Genomic DNA, 8,680 nt, shown 5'->3' with positions numbered 1-8,680 from the left:
ACCCTCTGAGTGCGACCCCTCAGCCAATCTGCAATCCATCTGACTGTGTAGGCATCGATGCCACAGTCTCCTAGTTTTTTAACTAGGATGGGGTGAGAGACGGTGTCAAAGGCCTTGCTGAAGTCCAGAAAGACTACATCCACTGCGACACCTGCATCCATGGCCTTTGTGACCTGATCGTAGAAGGCAATCAGGTTGGTCTGACATGATCTCTCCCTAATAAATCCATGCTGATTGCCAATCTGTATTTTTGGATTAGACCAAGGCTGTCTAATCCCTAAGAGGGTGGGGCCACATAGCCTACAGGCTGCACCAGTGGGGACAGCACACCACAGGGGCAGTTCCAGCAGATGCCATGACTCCCCGCCCCTCGGGCTGTATACCATGCATGTAGGCAGGTGGACACTCCCCCACCCTGCTGCATTGTACTGCTTGGAGGAAGGTGGGTGCCCTCTTGCTTTCTCCCTCCCCTTACCCTCTGCTGAACCATGTTCTAGTGGGCAGGTGTTCCCCCATCTTGCTGCACTGCACATATTGGGGAGGGCATCCCCACCTCCTGCCCTTACATAGCGCAGTAGCCTGCCCCACTTGCACCTCCCTGCAGGTTCCTCTTTGACACCACACTGCATGGGTGCTTTGGACTGCCAACTCACATGGTGCTGTGGCCTGCTTTGCACTGCCCCACACAGCCCCCATTCATTACCTGGATTAACATTCATGCCCTGGGGCTGGGTCAGGCAATGAAAGCTGGAGCAGGGAAGGGGAGCCCCAAGACCCCAGTTACTGCTGCAGCTAGAGGCTAGGTGGGCCATATATTAAGCCCTTGCAGGCTGTATGCAACCTGTGGACTACCAATTGGACAGCCTTGATTTAGGCCATACTTATACATATAATCCATACATACGATCTAGTCTGTGAATTGTTTTGCAATTTCCTATTCAACTTTGTTTTTCAAGTTTTATTGTCTAAGAACAGCCACTCTGAGGTCAGCAGTGGAATGTCCAGGGAGGGAGAAGTGTTCTGCCAAAGGCTTGTATGTCTTGCTGAAGCTAATTTCAGATCAGTGTTCATCCATTCTTTCACACAGATATTTCCCAATCTGTCCAATGCGAGCAGGGAGCCATTGTAAGCAGGTAACAGCACCCATCATGCTGATACAGTTGCAAGTGAATGAACCTTGGGTGTTAAAATCCATGCTATTTGCTCCAGCAATAATGCAATCCATACTGATGGCACAGTAGATATCTGAGTCCACTTAAAGACCCAGTACCTCAGTGCAAATGGGAGGTAGCTAATCTGTTGCTTGAGGGATGCTGTTTGAGGTTGGGAGGCTGCCTATAAACCAAGACAGAATCGTCTCCCATGACTACCTTGAGATGGTTATCTTTTTCCAGAAGAGTTGAGGGGTCACTAATCATGTGTTTCAGTTGTTCAAGCTGAGGTCTGTAGGTGGCATCTGGAGGTATTCTGTTGTTCTCGTCTTCAGGTTGATATTGTAGCAGGTTGGTGTGAGGTCTGAGTCTGATTTTGTTGAGTGGCTACTGGTTTGGGATTATATTGTAATTGTAGGAATTCATGTTCCAGATCCTCAAGGTGTACATCCTGGTTGGTGGGATCAGAGCAGATACAGTTGTAATGTAGAGCTTGGGAGTAGACGATGGATCTAATAGTGTGTTTAAGATGAGAGCTGCTGGCATGGAGGTAGTTGTAGCAGTGTATTGGTTTCTGATACAGTATAGTGGTGACAATATGGCCATTGCAAACTTTCATGGAGGTGTCTTCAAAATTAATCTGCTGGCTGGAGTATTCCACAGTTAGTTTTATGGAGGGCTGGAAATGTATAAAGTCTTGGTGAAATTTCTGTAAAGATTCCATCCCACATGTCAATACAATGAAAACATCATCAGTGTACCTTAGGTATACCAGGGGGATAAGAGGGCAGCTGTAGAAGAACTGGACTTCAAGATCTGTCATAAATATGTTGGTATATTGGGAAGCCATACTCGTGCCCATGGCGGTGCTATTTGTTTGTAGGTACAGGGAGTCTCCAAATTGGAAATGCGGAGGGCAAATCAAGAGTGTGTGATAGAAGGAGAAGCAGTGTCCTCATTGGGGATATGTTATTTTTGGCTTGTAATCTGTTCTCATGGGTTATTTTACTGTACAAAGATGTAACGTCCATGTAGCCAATATGGTGTTAGCTGGAATCTTGTTAATGGAACCTAATTTCTTTAAGAAATCTGTGATATTTTTCAAATAGCTGGCAGCTCGTGGCACTGATCCCTTGAATCTGGCATCCTGTCTCTTAGGGCATTTTTACATAGGTATGTGCTCCAGCACTGGGCGCTGTGATGCATGCAGTTGTATAAGCTGTGAAATGCGCGTCGGCATGCAGAGAATGGTGGCGGTCGACATCAAAGGTGTTTTAGTTCAAAAGCTCACCACTGCCATTTTCTCTGTGTTGATATGCATTTCGCCACTTATACAACTGCAAGCAACACAGCACATCACAGCATGAAAAAGTATGTGTATAAATGCCTTTTAGTGCCCAGAAGCTTTAGAAGAGAAAGCAAGAAACCACCCAGTGGTCAATCTGCTCATAGCAGAAATGTCATTTTAACTCCTGTCAATTTAAGTCCAGAAGAGACCCATGAGCATGATCAAAGGGCAAGAGCACAGACCTTATGAAGAGAGGCTAATAGCCATGGGACTCTTCAGCCTGGAAAAGCTGAGGCTCAAGTGGTGTGCATCAGGATCTGGGGGAATGCCTGTTCACCAGAGCACCCCAAGGGATGACAAGGTCCAACGGTCATAAACTCCTTCAAGACCATTTTAGGCTGGACATAAGGAAAAACTTCTTTACTGTCCAAGCCCCCAAGGCCTGGAATAGACTCCCTCCAGAGGTGGTGCAACCACCTACTCTGGACTCTCTTAAGAAACGTTTGGACGCTTATCTTGCTGGGATCCTTTGACCCTAGCAGATATCCTGCCCCTTGCAGGGGGCTGGACTTGATGATGTTCCAAGGTCCCTTCCAGCCCTAATGTCTATGAAACATTAATTAATTCTTGGTTTATGTGCTGAAACATGAAGTTAGATCTTTCCTTCTCTTTTTAAATTTTATTTAGCATAACTATGGATACCTTCATATTGACTATAATCTTTTCTTGAATCTTACATAATTTTTGGTTTTTATTCTGGTAGAAATGAGTTTTACAGGTGAATTTAATGTTGGCTCAAGAGTTTTTTTTTTCTTTTAACAATCTTAATTATTGTTACCTCTCAATTTTATCTTGCATCCTTTTGTGAAAAAGGTAATTATTGTGTGCCTGATGATCTTTTCTATATTATTTATCATTTTTAGGTCAAACTAAATTATCAGAATGGTTCCTTACTGCTTTTAAAGTCTGAGTTGTTGTCTGTTAGCATTGTGACATATGGCAAGAATAATGCCCTGTTGTGTAGTTACTGACAGTTGTTGACCCCAAAAGACTACAGCATAAACAAACAGAAGAACAAAGAGTCAGAAGTAATACTTTTCCTTTTCCTTTTACACAGATGGGCAACTAAAACACAAAGCAGTTTACCCAGGATCACACAATAGATTTTATGATAGAATAAAATGTTGAATCTGGATCTTATGTATGCCAGTCCTTTTCATTCAACACTGCCCTCCTTGTGTTTTAGATGCTTATATATCCTTGTCTTTGTCTTTTATCTAAGCAATCTCACTTGAAGGTCTTCCATTATGTAGAGCTTTTTCATGCCTCTATTTTTATTTCTCATTTCTGAATTTCTGTTCCTCTCAGTGTGGAAAGAATTAGTCATGTGCCTGACTGTCCTAAATAATCTGCCTCCAAAGGAGAGACAGTTAGGATATAGTGATTCAGTTCATTCTCAACATAGTCTTTGCAGATGTGGCTCCCATGAAACACTAGTCACAGGTTTAAAACTTCCAGGCAATGTCAGTACTCCTCTAGGAAGAGAATTCTGAGTCTTCAGCATCTTGTAACATTGTGGGGAGGGGGGAGATAAATCCATTGTTTCTCCAGTAAAATAGCAGCCATGAACATAACATAAGTATCTTGCAGGGTTTACTTTAAGAAGTGTCAGATGGTCCGTGTCAGCTGATTGGTTATTTGGATCAGTTTGTCATGTGCAATGCCAGCTATCTGTATAAAGCAGTGGTTTTCAAAACTGTGTTCCTCAGTACCTTGGGGTTCCACAATAAGTCTTTAGAGATTGGGGGTATTGGCAAAGTGGGCTGGGAGGTACTGCAACACCCTTGCTGGGCCAGGTCACTTGGCTCCACATCAGCTCTCACAGCCTGCAGAGCCAGGGTTAGGTGTTCTGTGACTTCAAGAAGTTTCAAAACTACTAGTTTAAAGCACTCACTTGTTGGTAAGCGGTTTTCCAAATCAAAACTAAACTTTCAAGATTGCTTGAGCTTGGTATTCTAGTCTAGTCTTACTACCTTAGTATTTCAGCGTTTTCTATAGGTGTCTTAAATGTGAGAGTGACATTTGTTACATGTTTGTTCTCTCAATTTTTGTAGGGAGAGAAACGATACACACTAGTAAGTGTTTTTGGTTAAAATTATATATGATGTGCATGAGTAATATGTGTGCATATGCACATACAAAGCATGTATGTTAGAGAAGAGCATGTAAAAGAAATTGTCAGATGAGCAGCTTACAATATTGTAAGTTTCTGAAATGATTGCATAACTTTGCAGGGATTAGAGATGTAAAATTTCCATAAATTTGAAGCTATGGAAAAAACTTTTTTCCCCTCTTTTTTTTGGGGGGGGGGGGAGGACAGAAATTTGCAGGAAAATTGAAATATTTGCAGTATTTATTTTCTTAGCATCTTTTACAGATCTAAATTCACTTTGCTACTTTAAGAACACAAAATGTATGAATTCTAAGGAACCTAGGATCTCTTAGTTTTTGCCAGTTTGAGAAGCAGACACAAATTAAAGCTGAAAATAGAAGAAACCATCAACATAGTAAAACAAAGAAAGTTATCATGTATTCTGGATTTAGTCTCCTCCACACACTGTCAAGCAGATACAGAAAGCACTCATTTTTAGAAAAAAAGCTGAGAATAAAAGAAAAAAAAAACAAACTCATTGAATACAAATGTTGCTACATGAAACTTTGTCTAATCAGTCTAGTTTTCTGAGCTGTCACTATCAGCAGTTTCTGCTGTTTCTGATCCTTCAGATCCTTCATTTATATCATCTTCATGGACTTCTGAAAGCTGAAGGTTTGCCTGGACTAAGACAAGTTTCTCTACTCTTTCACTGCTAGTTTTTTTTTTCTTGATTTGGTGCAAGTATTTCCAAACATAGGCCAGTTTCTTCCACATGCTGCAGAAAATGGAGGACTCTGAAGCAGGCGAGAAGCAAGAGGAGTCAGAGACTGTGTTGTGCAGAGGCCTTGCCACCATGTTGCAGGAGGGATATGCTTGGCAGAGTCCCAGGCTGCATTCCTGGCCCAAAAAGCTGAAGATGGTCTGTATTCTGCAACATTTGAAAGTACCTTTCCAACATTAAGTTCTGTGTTGCTTGTTTTGTAATCCAGTCAAATGCAGTAGCAGTGCTGTCATCACTATCTGCCTTTGAATCTTGGATCCAAGAGATTTACAGCATTGTGAATTGATTGGCAACAAAATTCTTCCTGTCTGTTAATAAAGTCTTTCACTTTTCTTTCTTCTGTACTTATAAGCGGAGATGCACTTAGATTCTCAAAACAGTTGATTTTATCTGGGCCATTTGATAAGGAATGTCTGTCAAAAGTGCACTGTCTGATTCAGATGCAGTGACTGCTGAAGGAATTGGCTTTAGAATCTTCAGGGAGTTTGGCAGCTGAACCCAGAAGACATCCTCATCAAGTACAGTGTTCCTTACACTTCTGGGTACTTTTAAGATCCTCAATTATTACTGTTTCTTGAAGAGCTTATTTGTTTTTTAGCAAACTTTCAAATGAGATCACCACTCCACCCCATCTAGTTTTACTACAGAGTTTGAGTGTCACTATTTTATTATTGGCATTCTTTTCCTCCTGCTTCTTTTTAAACACTACAGCTACAATGTGAGTAGCTTTTACATGTTTTATAACTCCTTCTCCTTGTCTATAGATCTTTTGCAGAGTGTGCAACTTCATGATGTCATTAAGAAGCAAATTTAGCCCAGGGGATGCACATCTTATTGCAGTAATATGTTGATATTTATCCATTATTATCCCCCATGCTGCTTTCATGTTACTTGCATTGTCAGTCAGCAAAGCAAATACTTTACCACTCCCAATCTTCTGTAGGACTTCACATATTTTACTACTGATGTACTCTGCAGTGTGCCTGTTCTCTTCTGTTTCAATGCTTCTCTAAAAAAAAAAAAAAATGGTTGAGGTGTTGTTATCACAAAGTTTATGATTCCTTCTTCCTGCACATTTGTCCATTCATCTGCAAGTACCACAAGACACAGTGCTTCGTTGAGTTTTCCTTGCACAGATTGCATTACATGTTCACATTCTGACGCTAAAAGAGGCTTGCTCAAGGAATGTCTGCTGGGCAAATTGTATGATGGTCTCGGTAATTTAAAAGCTTCCTGCCAGTATGCATTTTAAGTTACTGAAAGTGGCGTCCCAGAAGAATATATTGCTCTTGAAAGAGCTTGATTTAATTTTTTCTTGATCTTCAGCTGTCATCTTGTCTACAAATTAAGCTATTGAGAGTCTTTTTGTATACAGGTGGTTGCAATATTTGGTTACGTGAGGATGTTGATTGGGCAACCCTTTGTGATGCTGATGTTATAGAAGCAGCAGCAGCAGCAGGACTTCTGGATTGAGAATGTTGGAAAGAGCTACTTGCACTTTCATCATCATGATCTACCTCCTCATTTATACCCATGAATGATTTTTTTAATGTCTGCAGGACATGTCTTACGTACAAGGATGTGTTTGGTCATCCTAGTAGTATTTGGAAATGCATATTTCATTTGACAGAATTGGAAATCATATTTTTTTTCTCAGAATAACTTGCAGTATGGAAATGCTTCCATATGCTAGAAGTTGGTCACACCATTTGCTGAGGGAGAAAAAAGAAAAATGTAATTTAGTGGCTAGCTTGCATATATAAACACTAAGCTACAGCATGTACAAATTTAGTAATGGATGGAGGAGAGGCCTCCTCAGAGTTAATTGTGAACAACTTCCCTGCCCTGCAGGCCTCACCTCTCTGCGAAGGTTGGGTGATTTGTCACAAAACATCAGATTAGTAGTAATTCAATTATGTATTACATAGGTTATGAAAATATACTAATGCAGCTAAAATATAGTTAAATTTATCTGAATTCAGTATATTAAAACTCTTACCTTTCAGTAAAGAAGTATACTTTCTTTCCGCTCCTTTGTGTTGCTTCTGTACTTCTGTGGATCTCCAGGTCACAGGGCCAGGAGGAGACAGGTTCCTTCCAACTCCAAAACCTTTAGACTTGCTCTGTCTCCTCTCCTGATGCTTTGGAGCGAGCAGGGCAATAAGCTCCTTGTTTCTAATTTCTACAGGAACGAATGGATGCTGCTGCCAGTGTCCACTCCCTGTCCTTTGAGGCCTAGTCAGGAGGACAGGAACAGATCAACCAACCTCTAGATCAAAAGTCAACAATAAAGGAAGTCCACAAGCAAAGAAGGCACTGAATCCTTCTTTCTTCTCTTGTGAAAATGGCAGTGTCCCCTGGGGGCAGAAATGCATCTTACTTTTGCATTTGAGAGTTGTACTGTACTGCTTGTCCTTGGTGTACAGGAATTGTAATGATCTGATACTGTAGATAGTCTTACATAAAAGTCTTCCTATTATATAGTTATTAGAAAACATTTTGGGGGAGTAAAGGGTAGCAATATATGAACACCTTGTCTTAAACATTTTATTCATCATTCTAGAAGAAAATATTTCATAAAAGATTGAAAATTTTTTGAAAAATTAAAAAACAATTTTTTGGAAAAAAACAAAAAAATCTTTGGAAAAAAATGGAAAAAACCATTTCCCCCCCCCATAATTTCTCTGTTTATTTTCGAGCCTTCACATCTCTACACCTGTGCCAGCAAACCCCATGGGTTGCAATATAACCAGTCATAGACTGCATGCAGCCAGCTGGCCCCCAGTTGCACACTTGGTTTAGGGGATAGAAGATAGGCTGAGTTTATTCTGTGGGAAAAGTACTATGTCAGTTTTTAGCATGAAATGTCACTTATAGTAGACAATGTATAACTTTTAAAGTATGACCATGTCTAACATGTAGACTACACTGGATTCTTAGTTTGGCTTCCCTTTAGTGAGGCCCAGGTACATTGCTTGGTTCCTTGATCGTAAAAAGTTGGCGGATCTCCCAAGTTACACCCGCTTCATGCAAGAGTAGTATTTCATCAGCACTAAATTTTGCATCTATGAATTTCCTTCTTCTGTCTTACACAAGGGATAAAATAGATAACAAGGTTTTGGCAGTCATTTAACACTTCACAGGGTGCATCTACATGTGAAATTTACAGTTTACATGTATGCCTGTATTAGGGTTCAGTACATTAATTAACTCCACCACAGTAGAGTACTGTATAGAATAAGTACAATCCTATAGCGAAGTAATTATGTGTTCATATGCATGTTTGGACTGTGACCAGGGCTGGC

General features: G+C 40.8%; 1 protein-coding gene and 1 long non-coding RNA gene across 3 annotated transcripts in view; one reads left to right on the top strand and one right to left on the bottom strand.

The window, feature by feature from the left end:
* CRIM1 (cysteine rich transmembrane BMP regulator 1) overlaps positions 1-8,680 on the top strand; it is a 509,439-nt gene that overhangs the window by 172,988 nt on the left and 327,771 nt on the right. The gene's annotated exons all lie outside the window — the stretch shown is intronic.
* LOC109304495 lies at positions 5,953-7,935 on the bottom strand. Its single transcript, XR_002099404.1, has 2 exons — positions 7,375-7,935; positions 5,953-7,087 (listed from the first exon to the last, which is right to left on the bottom strand). It is a non-coding gene; the product is annotated as an uncharacterized LOC109304495 (long non-coding RNA).

Source organism: Gavialis gangeticus, unplaced genomic scaffold (genome assembly GCF_001723915.1).
Source record: "Gavialis gangeticus isolate Ggan-Ray unplaced genomic scaffold, GavGan_comp1, whole genome shotgun sequence".
In the NCBI taxonomy this organism is placed as follows: Eukaryota; Metazoa; Chordata; order Crocodylia; family Gavialidae; genus Gavialis; species Gavialis gangeticus.
Note: the sequence above shows the minus strand (reverse complement) of the source record. Positions and strands in the feature narration are given on the sequence as shown.